The sequence below is a fragment of the Typopeltis vanoorti genome, chromosome 5, assembly GCF_054136105.1.
Source record: "Typopeltis vanoorti isolate ZY-2024b chromosome 5, IOZ_Tvanoo_1.0, whole genome shotgun sequence".
NCBI lineage: Eukaryota > Metazoa > Arthropoda > Arachnida > Uropygi > Thelyphonidae > Typopeltis > Typopeltis vanoorti.
The window spans coordinates 129,425,471-129,438,769 of record NC_143553.1 but is presented as its reverse complement, the minus strand read 5'-3'; the positions used below and the strand labels follow the sequence as shown (position 1 = coordinate 129,438,769).

Below are 13,299 nucleotides of genomic sequence, written 5' to 3'. Positions count from 1 at the left end.
TACTGCCGAAGAAATTCGGGGAAGGAAGAGCAGCAATCACAAACAATGGTTCTCTGAAAAAATTAAAAAACCACCAACTTATGTGAAGAAAGGAAAGCTTTACAGAATATATTTCTGCAAAGTACAGATGAAAATGAAAGAAACAGAATAAATGAAAGATACAGGCTTAAAATGGACGGGTAGAAAAAGTGCAAGGAAAGAAAGAAGAGATTTCCTGGAGGAAATGTGTAAAGAGGCTGAAGAAGAAGCAAGTAAATTGGACTCAAAGAGGGCTGTTTGAGATAACAAGAAAGTTAGCTGGAAAGAGTTTTAAAATGGAAGGGCCTGAAAAAATAAATAAGGAAAGTTACTCACAAATGAAGCAGACAGAGAAAAAAGTGGGTAGAACATTTCCAACAAATTTTAAATGGAGAAATAGAAAACCTAGAACAAGAAATACCAGAAACACCAGAAGAAGAAGAAGAAATACTTAATATAAATATAGGAACTATAACTAAACTAGAAATAACTCTAGCAGTAAAGAAAACCAAAAACAATAATGCTGGTGGGAGTGATCAATATACAGGCTGAATTACTTAAAGCAGATATAAACACTACTGTTGAAATGTCACACCCACTATTTAATCAAATATGGGAAAAAAATGGGAAAAAGAGGAATAGCCAGAAGACTGGAATACAGGACTCCTGGAGAAATTACCAAAAAAAGGAGATATAACACTTTGTAAAAATTGGAGAGGGATTTTACTTCTAAATGTTGTAAGTATTTACTAGAATATTGCTAGAAAGAATGAAACAAACTGAGGAAAGTCAGGCCAAACAGATCTTGTATTGACCAGATAATAACATTAAGAATGACTGTTAAACAATCAATAGAGTGGCAGAGGAAAGGACCTCTAAAAGAGCCTATATTTGGGATTCATCGACTTTGAACGTGCATTTCATAGTATAGGCAGAAAGACTATATGGAAATTAACGAAACGCTATGGAATTCATCAGAAAATCATAATTATAACAAAGAAAACTCATGAAAAATACAAAATCTAAATAATAAATAGTGGCGAATTATCAGAACAACCATTTACAACAAACAATAGAGTAAGACAAGGATGTATACTCTCCCCAATAATCTTTCTGATTGCTATTGATTAGGTGATGAGGAAAACATCTGAAGAAAGAACTGGCATTCAATGGGGGATGGTCAAATAAAATCAATGACTTGGATTTTGCAAATGATATATGCCTTTTAGAACAAAAACACCAACACTACCAAAAGAAAATAGATAATTTAAATCAGGAAGCAACAAGACTAAAGTAATGAAGATAAACCACAAACAAGAATTAGACTTTGAAATACTAGGATAAATGCTGGAAAAGGTAGACAACTTTGCCTATGTGGGATCAGTGATTAGCACACAAAGAGGAACTACACAGAATATACAAAATAGAATCCAGAAAGCACAGATTGCATTCAGTATGATGAAGAAAATTTGGGGTCCAAAGAAATAAAATTATAAACCAAACACAAGTATACTTGAGAAACGGTTGAGAAGAATTGTGGAAGAAAGGCTTGGTGAAGAAAAAGCTGGATTCAGGCCAAATAGAGGCTGTCAAGACCAGATTTTCACTTTACGACAAATAGTTGAGAAATCATGGGAATATAACAAAGATCTCTATCTAAGTTTTGTAGATCTGGAAAAAAACTGAAACAAAAAAGACAAAAACTGGTGAGATCTTTCTGAGCAATAAATACAAAATGTTATATTCAGGCAATAACGAAAAGTAGGAGTAGCCATAGTAGCAGGACGACTTGGATAGATTGGAGTTCTAGGCTAAGGAGAATGGATGTCAATTTAATGTGACAAAATGTAAGGTTATGCATTTTGAGGTGAAAAGATTAGCAGCAGTATACCACATTGGTGGAACTGTACTCCAGGAGATTGATGAGGACAGGGACTAGGGAGTGTTGGTGGATAGAGAGATGAAGTTTAGGAGGGGGGGGCAGGCACATTGCAAAAGTGGCTAAATCAGCTCATCAACTCACTTGTTGTTGAAAAATACTTTGACGAGCAGATACAAGCAAGTTATTGTTCCTCTGTACCGAGCCTTAATAAGACCTCATCTCGACTACTGTGCACAGATTTGGTCACCTAGGTTTCTTCTTGATGGGGAGGAGGTGGAGAGGATCCAGAGGCGAGTGACCAAGATGATAGCAGGTCTATGGAATGAACCTTATGAGAACAGGTTGAAAATTTGTGGGCTGCAGAAATTGGTTGATGGGCGGAAAAGGGGAGATATGATTGAGACATTCAAATTGCTAAAGGGTAAAAAAGATGTTTTTTTAAAGTGATTTTTTTATTGGAGGGGGGGAGGGTAAGGGTGCCAACTAAAGTTTTGCACACAGGCGTTGGACACTACTGGCATGCCCCTGCATATATCCCAATGCTGTTTCCGGATACACAGTGTCCGTGTGCTTTCCATAGGATTAATTCAGAGGATATTTTTGAGTTCAGGACTGGTGGTGGGAGAACTAGGGAACATGTATGGAAGCTGGGCAAGAATGTGGTTAACAAGGGTGTCAGAGATGGGTTCTTTACTTTTAGAGTGGTAAATAAGTGTAATAAGCTGTCAGAGTCTGTTGTGGGTGCTATGACAGTGAGTGAGTTCAAGGCAAGGTATGATAGATACTGTGAGAATGTTGTTAAATTGTGATTTCTATTTGTTATATAGTCTGGTTAATCTTTGTTCTGTCTTATTATACATTAATTTACTGTTTCTTGAATCTATCCTTTTGTTTACTTAAAACCTTATAAATCAAAATATTACTGGCTACTCTATTGTTATGTCGCTGCTTACCCTTGATTATATCTTATTCTACCTCTATAATAACTCTCCTTCTAATCTACTGCCGTGCCCTTAAGATATTAATTCAGATCTATCTCCTCTTCGGATATTGGCAAAATTTATATTTTGCTGCGCCAGCCAATATCCTATAACAGAAAAGACTCTTGTTCAGGGAAATATTTCTAAATTCTAAAAGGATACACACAGTTCCTTTTATCTCACGCTAGAGATGTGCAGAGTCAGTTAGCAGTCGTAGACCGATTCTCACTTAAGCAATTATATCTAAATTCCTTCCCACCAAAAGGGTTCTATTTCATTGGTGGTGGTTTGAATTCGTAATCAGGCATAAACTCAGGTATAAGGTACAAAACATGTTTATTGGAAAAACATAAAACATTTACAGCTATGTAAGTTAAAATACTCAATGGATCAAAATTCACTCTAAGTTAAGGGTTATACTAATTCACAATGAATCAGAGCAAGTTAAATCCTTCAATTATGAAAGGATAAGATTAGGCTTAAGCATAATACTACTTCTATATAATTCCTTTCACAAGTTATTCACAGAATACGCATTGAACACTTTCATTAATATTCTATCAATAATTATCTTAATTCTAAATTTCATTTAAGCAAACCTAGCCATTCACAAATTACTGTCTATTAACAACTCTTCTTTGTTCCCCAAGGGCTTAAATAATTCAGTCAACTTCTCACTAAAAGTTCTCTACTAGTGTCCTTTAGTTACAATGCACACAAATTTCTTGTTCTTCTAAATGAATTTTAACATAGAACGAAACCTCTTACATTACTGGATCTTTTCAGATTTCATGCCGCCATCTCATGTAGGTCTGGATTACCTTACTGCCTATTCTTCGGCCGTCTTTGTGCCTGGCGATGTATTACACTTTTTCTTCTAATCGTTTCCGACTGTTGCATGCTGTCTACCGCTCCGCAGGAAACTTTCTCCAATGGGACATTCTGCTAAGGCTCAATTCCACACAGGAGGTCATATCGCGATCAGCTCTGCTTGAAAATCTTCAAACATTCTCAAGAAAAGAACCTGCCGTCCGTCATTACCGTAGTCGGCCCACCACTCTCACACGAATCCTCCAACCAACTCCCCGTAAAACTCTAATCCAGCAAACGAAGATCAAAAGGTCAAAAAGCCACCTAAAATGGCATGCTTCGTCTTTTATTCGCCCTATTCGGGCACCCTCTATTCGATGTGATTTTCACCACGAACCCCATCGTTCATGCCCCTTGGGTGATCCTACACTCTCCCTAACCTGTCAGCTTACATTATTCTAAGAAGCCGCTCTGACATCATTTTTTTCCACGTAGGTATAGCCTCCATCACTACGCTCGACTGGTACAGATTATACGCGATAATTCCAGATTACTACTTATAATTTTTCTCAGAATTTCGCAATGTACTAGAGAGCTTACTTGGGAATTACAAATAACCTAACAATAACTCTCACTATATGGCAAACATGGACTACACATTATTACAAAACATAAAACAATACTTCATAATTATTAGCTGATGGACAGATATCTCCTTAATTAGTAGTAGTTTATTATGTTAAATCCTGAATAAAGAATTTACTTGTAAAGCTCTCCATTCAGGATTTAACAATGTCATATAGTTGTGTAGACGTGATGTTTAGGGCCTCCCTCGATGAGTCTAATGATGACTCCCTGGAGTCACCCGTAATAATAATAATAATAATAATAATAGCATTCAACACAAATTATGAGGCTAATCTTCTTGAATGGCAGGCAGTCTCAAGTACAGTGATGTGGGCAAATATCAGAATGGGGAATTGGACAATGATACTTATTTGTGTCTATGATCCCACAGAAGGTTCTACTAAGGTAGAAGTGGAAGAATTTTTTGATGCTTTAGAAAAAGCAACTGACACAATGAAAAAGGAAAAGTTGGTCCTTGTTGGGAATCTAAATAGCAGAGTAGAAAATGACTGTTAGACATACAAAAATATTTTGGGAAAATTTGGAGAAAAGAGCAAAGCTAATAATTATGGCAAATACCTGTTAGATTTCTGCTCAGGACATGGACTGGTTATTACTAACGTCACGTTCCAACATAAAAATGTGCACAAATTCACATAGAGAGAAGAGGCAAGGAATAAGAAAAGTCTCATTGACTACATTATTGTTGATAGTGATGTTTTATCCCTAGGGGTGGACACCAGAGTGCACAGAGGATTTGAAATTGGAAGTGATCACCATAGTCATGAGCAGGATAAAACTGAATTTCATATTGAAAAGAATAACATGTAAGAAAGTTTTAAAGTGAATGAAAGTTGAGCAGCTCTCAGATGTGAACTGTAGACTAAAATACACAAAGCTTATTAAAGAAAAAATGAAAGAGTTTGAGAACAGGAACCAAACCTTGGAGATTCGGTGTCAAGCCTTGAAGTAAACCCTGAATGATTCAGCCAGAGAGGCATCTGGTGAGGTTGTCTGCAAGAATAGAAAAATCAGAACTCTACAATGGATACAGGAAGTTAAAGAGGCAGTGAATAAAAAGAAGAAAGCATATCAAAAGTTCTTGGCAAATAAGTCATCTTGTGCTCTTAGAGAATACAGAGACAAATGTAAGAAAGCTAAACACTGTTAAAACTAGCTAAACAAATGTCATGGGAAGACTTTGGTAAGAACATACAAAATAAATATCAAGTAGGTGGCAAAATATTCTGGAGGTTGTTGAAGAAGCTTAGAAATGGAGGAAAGGAACAGATGAATGGAATAGAGCTCTTATAGTACCCATAAATAAAAAGGGAAATAAAACTGAATGTGAGAATTACGGAGCTATTTCACTATTGAGTGTTCCTCGTAAGATTTATGCTAGTATACTTGAGAAATGGTTCAGAAGAATTGTGGAAGAACAGCTTGGTGAAGAACAAGCTGGATTCAGGCCAAATAGAGGCTGTCCAGATCAGATCATCACTTTATGACAAATAGTTGAAAAAGCATGGGAATATGACAAGCATCTATATTTAAGATTTGTCGATTTGGAAAAGGCATATGGCAAGGTGCCAGGAGAGAAGCTATTCAATATGCTACAGTTATATGGTGTCATTGGAAAATTATATCAAGCAATACTTAGTCTTTATTTGAGTTGCAAGTCAGCAGTGAGAATTGAAGGAAGTACAGGAAGATGGTTTAATGTTAAATCTGGGGTGAGACAAGGATGTACATTATCCCCTCTGTTATTCATTATCTATATATGGATCACATTATGAAGAAAGTGGTATTCAACATGATATCAGAATTGGAGATGTTAATGTCAGCTGTTTGCTTTAAGCGGACGATGTTATAGTTCTAAATAAATCCGCTACAAGTTTGCAAGATTCCCTGACTTAATTGAATAACTGTTGTAATAGATATGGTATGAAGGTCAGCAATAAAAAGACAAAGACAATGAAAATAGGCAGAATCGTTGAAAATGTGAACTGCATTGTGAATGGAGAACCTGTGGAAAAAGTAAAACATTTCAGCTACTTAGGCATGCTTATTAGTGAAGATGGTGAATTAAATATGGAAATAGACAACAGAATCAACAAAGCTGGTATGGTAGGAAGTCAAATGAATAAATTCATATGGAATAAGAGAGAAATTAGTTGGAACACTACATTAGCAGTATACAAGACAGTGTTCAAACCAGTTTTAAGTCATGGATCTGAGAGCTAGGTCAGAAGTAAACACTTGACCGAAGACTAGAGACCGCATATATGAGAGTGCTGAGAAAGATTAAGATTCGAGGCATGAACAGATGGCATCAATGGCAATATCATATTAAAAACACGGATATTAGGAAAGAACCTGACATTGTCAGCATCCAGGAATATGTTAGCAGAGCTAATCTCAGGTGGTATGGCCACTTAAACAGAATGGACAAGGGAAGATTAGCAAAACAAGTGTTCTCTGCCAGGTTGGCAGCAAAACGACCCAGAGGAAGACCAAGATATAGGTGGATTGATATGGTACAAAATGCCTTAGATGATAGAAATATAAGATCTGATAATGTTGGAGTCTTGACAAGTAACAGACTGATTTGGAGGATAATTGCAGATAGGAAATTAGTAATGATGTAAATTTTTCATGTATTAATATCATGTCCCGTACACCCCTTGAGGGTACATGGCAGGAATTTAATGATGATGATGAACTTAGGCTTTTTAACATAAAACATGTAAAACTTTTTTTATGTAAAACCAGTTTCACTATATGGGGCATAGATATGGTCATTAACAAAGGAAAGCATAAATAAAATACAGGTCTACATAATCAAATGCCTGAGGAAGATGCTAGTATTACTGGCCAAATAAGATAAAAAAATGGAACTTTGGGAGAGAATGGGTCAAGACAATATCAGCAAAACGAAATCACTAAAAGAAAATGATACTGGATAGGTCTTACAAATGAGGAACCCAGATAAAGAAATAGCAAAAATTGCACTAGAATGGAGGTAAGAGGAAAAAGAGGTAGACCCAAGATAACATGGAGAAGAGAACTAGTGACAGAGGAAAGATCACTGGGATATTACTGGAAAGACTACAAAAAACAAGCACTGAATAGAGTCAGGTGGAAGTTAATGTTTGAGGCCCTAAGCTCCACAGGGAGCGAAAAGGATAGGTAAGGTAATTTAATTAAGGCTATATCTACCAGCCTGAATATTACAGGCCATCATCAGTGGTGACAATACAGTAAAACCCCGAAGTTACGCAGTAGGTGGGAACAACAAAAAGTGCGTAAGTCGAATTCACATAACTCAGGGTATAATTTTGCATGCAATTTATATATACAAACATACAATTGGGACCAAAGGTTTACAAAAACACCTATATTTTTTAAGAAATATAATCATAATTGTAGTTTTTCGTACATAAAAAAAAGAAAGTTATTTCGCTGTCAAGGGTTTCATAAAAAATCTAATAGATTCGTCTGACGGCATAATGTCTTTTTCTTGTCATGCAAAATTTCTTCATAGCAAGCTAATGATTTTTTTTATTCCTTGCTTTGTGGCTACAATTCATTCCTCGTTAGAACCTATGTCCTCCAAAATCTGTAAACCTTTCTTTTATGATTGTTCTTACTGTGGATTCCTGTAGATCTTTGCTAGCTCCCAAATTTTCATTCCGCCTTCAAAATCCTTAATAATGTTGAGTTTTGTTTCCAAAGTCAATGTTTTTCTTTTCTTGCTAGCTGTAGAAGAATCTGGCTTGCTTATTTTGGACGACATTATTATTTTTTATGTGATACAATTTTTATCAAGAACATAACATTAAACAATTGCAAGGTTTGTAGACAATAAAAATCATGTATGAATGGAGAATGCGCAAAACACGTCAGTGCTTGTTCATAGCATGTGCGACACTGGCGAAAGCAGCCGGCGCCTGAAAGATACGACTAATGGTGGGGCGTGAAGCGGGACAGGAATACGTACATATAAGAAACCGAGTAACTCCGGATTCGTGTAAGTCGGGGTATGACTGTACTTAAAAAGTACAACATGAGCAATGGAGTGATTTGAAAAAGCAATGGCTGTGTGATGTTATACATAAAACAAAACAATGGTATAACTGATGGAATATTGCAATATTAATTATCCATTAGCTATTTAAAAAAAATATTGATTATGATTTTAGATAGAGAGAGGCAGTCATTCCGATTTAAGTTCATATGATGAAGTAAGGCATCAGTGCTTTCTTTAAAGAAACATTCAAATTTATACTAATATCGATGAAGTAAGCATGTTTCAAACTATAGGATGCTGTGGTCTGTATATATTCTGTGCTGTGCCAAGACAAATTTTTCAGATTTACTGTAACTAATATAAGATTGGTGTTCTTATATTCTCTTTTCTACAGAGCATTACATACTTGTAATTACATAAGTTCATGTAATTACATACTTGTTCTAATAGATATCAAATTTCACTTATTTGAAATGGACAAAAATAATTTTTGAATGATTTCAGTAACTTTTTAATGTGTTTCAAAAAAAATCAAAAAAACGTGGAAATGTGAATTGATATTTTGGTTAATTTTCCAATTTCATCTTAGTCAACAAGAGTTTCATAGGAACAAATTTATGATATGCATGTGCAAGAAGGAAAACAAAATCTTGATTCAAAATGGCATAATCCTACTAACTTAGGTAGGATTATCATTTGGGTGAAGTAGGGAATCTTAACTGTTCAGATGATAGCCTACAATATTTTTGGTAGAGTCAGACAGCCAATTTATTTAGATTAGGTGAATGTTAGAGCTGTAGTATAATGTAAGCAAAGCTGAAAGAAGTATGAATTATTATTATTATTATTACGTGACACCTCCAAGGACTCACTGAAGGGAGGGAACCCACTCCACAACTCTCATCTCCACCACTCAATCCACCATCTACAGTGAACCACATCATCTACACCAATCCCATCTACTGCCCAACACCACCACTAGTATTTTCACAGACAATCATATACATCTCCATGCCCACGGCGAGAATCGAACCTGCAGCCTTTTGGCTGGAGAGTGGATATGCTAACCACTTGGCCAAGCAGGCCTAAGACATTGCTAAAAAAAAAAAAAAAAAAAAAGAGATTATATTATTATTTAGTATTATCCTATCTAGTAGAGATGATCTCTGTTCAACAATTATTTTTAATTTAAGCTGACTTTTCGCTGTTCACCCTGTTTCCCTAGTGAAAACAAGAGGGGTGGGGGGCTTGTTTAACTGGGCAACGCCCCAGCCAGCATGAAATTTTGTCATGTTGTACCATCATTTTATAATTTGGTTTAAGCCAATAAAAATTACAATTTGGTCAGCTAAATCCCAAATTGCCAGCTCATCCTCGTTCGTTCAGTATCCAGGTAGATACCCAACAGGGTGCACCAAGAGAAGGTGAGGATTGAACATTAGGTCAGAAGCCCTGGTCAGTTCTCCGCATTCCTTTAAAAGTGATGTGGAGGTCTCCTCTCAGTTATACAGCTTTGACCCTTGAGCACCCCTCGTAAATATTTTGAAATTGTATAATAAACACTTACATATATTATTATCATCATCAAAAATAAATGCAGTTTATACCGGTATGGCAAAAAGATTAACAAATATAATTTTTTTTTAAAGATCTGGCTCTAATGATAGATATTCTCGCAGAATTTTCTTTACTTTCAATCGGCCTTCAATCCCAAATAACAAATTTAACCAAAGCTCAAATGTTAATAAAGCATACAATACATGCTTTTGAACTTCTTAAAAACAATCATGGAAAGCATGAGCAGGAAATTAATGAGTTAATGGAATCTGACAAATATAAAGATATTCCATTTTATAACGACACAAAAATAATGTCACTTCCCAAAGAAAAATTGCTTGACAAAAATGATTTATTAGGGTTACCAAGTAATTTTATAAACTTGGTTATTTTACTCCTAATCCCAAGTAAGCAAACAGTTAAGTTTGCGTCTGAACGTAGTTCAAGTCTAAAGGTGGTGCAACACCAAAGCAACTCACTGTAAAGGTGGGTAAAGCTCAGATCACTATTCTTAGTATTTTCCATAATGTAAGGCACATCTCACTAAGAGATGTATACTGCAATACATTATGGGTGGGGTCACTACCAGACCGGTTTCAACTTTTTTTGAGGTCTTCTCAGTGAGTAGCTAGACTCTAAATACCAAGGTTTTAGTAATACAGAGCCTTATCAACTTTAGGCACAAACTTAACTGTTTGCTTACTTGGGATTAGGAATAAAATAACCAAGTATATAAAATTACTTGGTAACCATAATATACATTACCCAAGGTAAAAAAACTTATTTACATCTATATCTCCTCCAGAGATTCTTATTCAAAATAAAAACACCTTGTAGCAACTTATATAGGTAAAGTTGATAAGGCTCTATATTACTAAAACCTTGGTATTTAGAGTCTAGCTACTCACTGAGGAGACCTCAAAAAAGGTTGAAACCAGTCTGGGTAGTGACCCCACCCATAATGTATTGCAGTATACATCTCTTAGTGATATGTGCTTTACATTATGGAAAATACTAAGAATAGTGATCTGAGCTTTACCCACCTTTACAATGAGTTTCCCTGGTGTTGCACCACCACCTTTAGACTTGAACTACGTTCAGGCACAAACTTAACTGTTTGCTAACTTGAGATTAGGAGTAAAATAACCAAGTTTATAAAATTATTTGGTAACCCTAATATACATTACCCAAGGTAAAAAAACTTATTTACAAAAATTATTTATTTTATAAATTTGCAACTTTTACCCAGCAAAGCTAATAAAAGATATCTTAGAACTATTCGGTTTACTAGATGAATCCACATGGCCCTATATTAACTAACTTAACTTCACCTTGGATGAAAGGTGAAAGAAAATTAGATCAATTAATTGAAGTTTTGAAATACCAGATAAATAAGAAATGATTTTTGAGATTTTGTGGATGACGATATAAAGGGAAAAACTGAATCAGTTCCTACAACAATTAAAACAGCTAGAAAAATTATTAACACTATACCAGTCAGTAGCGCAGCACTGAAAGAGGTTTTAGTTTAATGAACATGATATGAAAAAATTTTAGCGAAAATCAAATTTCTGTTTGGAAATTATTATAAAAATTTGGAAAAATATTTTTCAATAAAAATAAATATTGAATTATTGTTTAAATTTTGTTATTATCACAATTTGTTTCATGAAAAGATTTGAAAACATTCACTATGTATCCTGCCACAGACCGAAGCGATATATTCGTCAATTAATGCCTTTAATTTTTCATTGTGATTTGCCATCATAGTGTAATTTCTCATGAATATTGCCCCGGTCTATAAGAGGCTCACAGATAAGTATGTGAAAAAACCTAAAAACATGATGGCAAAATATTCTACGCTGGCTTGTCCCTCTTTCCCCCACACTTTTTCCCTGGTCGCATCAGTCCGCATGCCTCAAGACCATTGGTAGAAAAGTTTAGTCTCAATTTCTCGTTGCTTTTTTAATATTAAAAATTCAAGAGGGTATGAAGCTGTTGCTGAGATTTGGACAAAATTTTCTTCCACGAGGGAGAAAAGGCCTACTCATCTCATGGACTAATGTCCTGTGCAACTGGGTTGCAGTTATCTGTCTGCTTGTTCATTATGTGTCCTGGTGGGTGGCTTCTCCACCAATGTAATAGTGCCTCAGAGCTCGGCCCTATCGCCTACTCTTTTTCCTGTACAAAAACTATCTATTTAAAATTGCTACTAATTCTATTCACAACTTTCCAAATGACAGTACTCTTCATTCATACTACTCATTTGACAATTCATGCAGTGCTCAGATTTCCTAAGCTTCAACCAGTGCCACAAACAATATCTCCATACCATCCTTCAATGGGACAAGGATTATCCAAAACCTTCAACACCACCAAAACAGCCTTGCCCACTATTTCTCTTTCATGAAAGGGATCTCAGCCCTCCCTCAGCAATAGATAAATCAACAGACAGAATCAGTTCTCTCCGTTTGGATTGATATTTACCTCAATCCTATCCTGACATAAACATATCCATATCTTCCTCAGAATTGAAAAATAGGAATTCTCTTCCACTCAAGATGTTGTTCTTCTCCTAACCAACTACTAATTCTACAGAAATTCAAAATCTGCCTGTCCAAGGAATACTGCTCATATGTTTGGGTTGGTAAGCTTAAAATGTCCCTAAAAATGGTTGGCTCATATGTGGTCACTCACTTACAGACTCACTTAAGCCTTGATCTCACAGGTGCAAAGTTTCAACTCTGTCTGTTCTTCAGGTATTTCAAAGGATACTGTTTCACTGAAATAACAATAATAATTCCTCCATTTTCTGTTGGGTCAGTTCCTCTTTCTGTTGGATTAGTTAAAAAATTGCAGCAGCTGTCCAGCATCCCTTTTCAGTGCAACTGCAAATACACTAAACCTGATTCTCTCTACGTCTTTTATTCCATCTACCTTTATCATCTGTAACAGCCATCCTTATGAAGTATTCCCAAATTACAACTTACATCTCTTCAAGAAAAATATCAATAAACTTTTTATTGATATTTTTTCAATATTTCAATAAACTCTCTCTTTCCTTCCTCTAATCCTAATGTCAGATATCAAGGCATTGACAAATTTTCAAGGGATACGATACAGAAGTTTAATGCCTCTTGGATAGTAATAAAAGAAGCAAATAAATCTTCATCTGAGAAGTGCATATTTGCTTTAAAACAAGTTCAAGAAAGGAATGAAACATAAGAATATAAGATTTGGTCTTAGAGCTAGACTGTGCAGATAAAAAGAAAATCAGCAGCTTATATGTTAGAGCATGGAACTATGTTGAATTGCAGAGATTTTATCAGCTGTAACTTATAGACTACCAAGGCATCAAACATCCAGACTAATTACTACATATTCAGATAGCATTC

General features: G+C 35.4%; 1 protein-coding gene across 3 annotated transcripts in view; it reads right to left on the bottom strand.

Moving 5' to 3' along the window:
- LOC150106811 (nucleoprotein TPR-like) overlaps nt 1-13,299 on the bottom strand; it is an 826,699-nt gene that overhangs the window by 543,970 nt on the left and 269,430 nt on the right. The window lies entirely within an intron of this gene.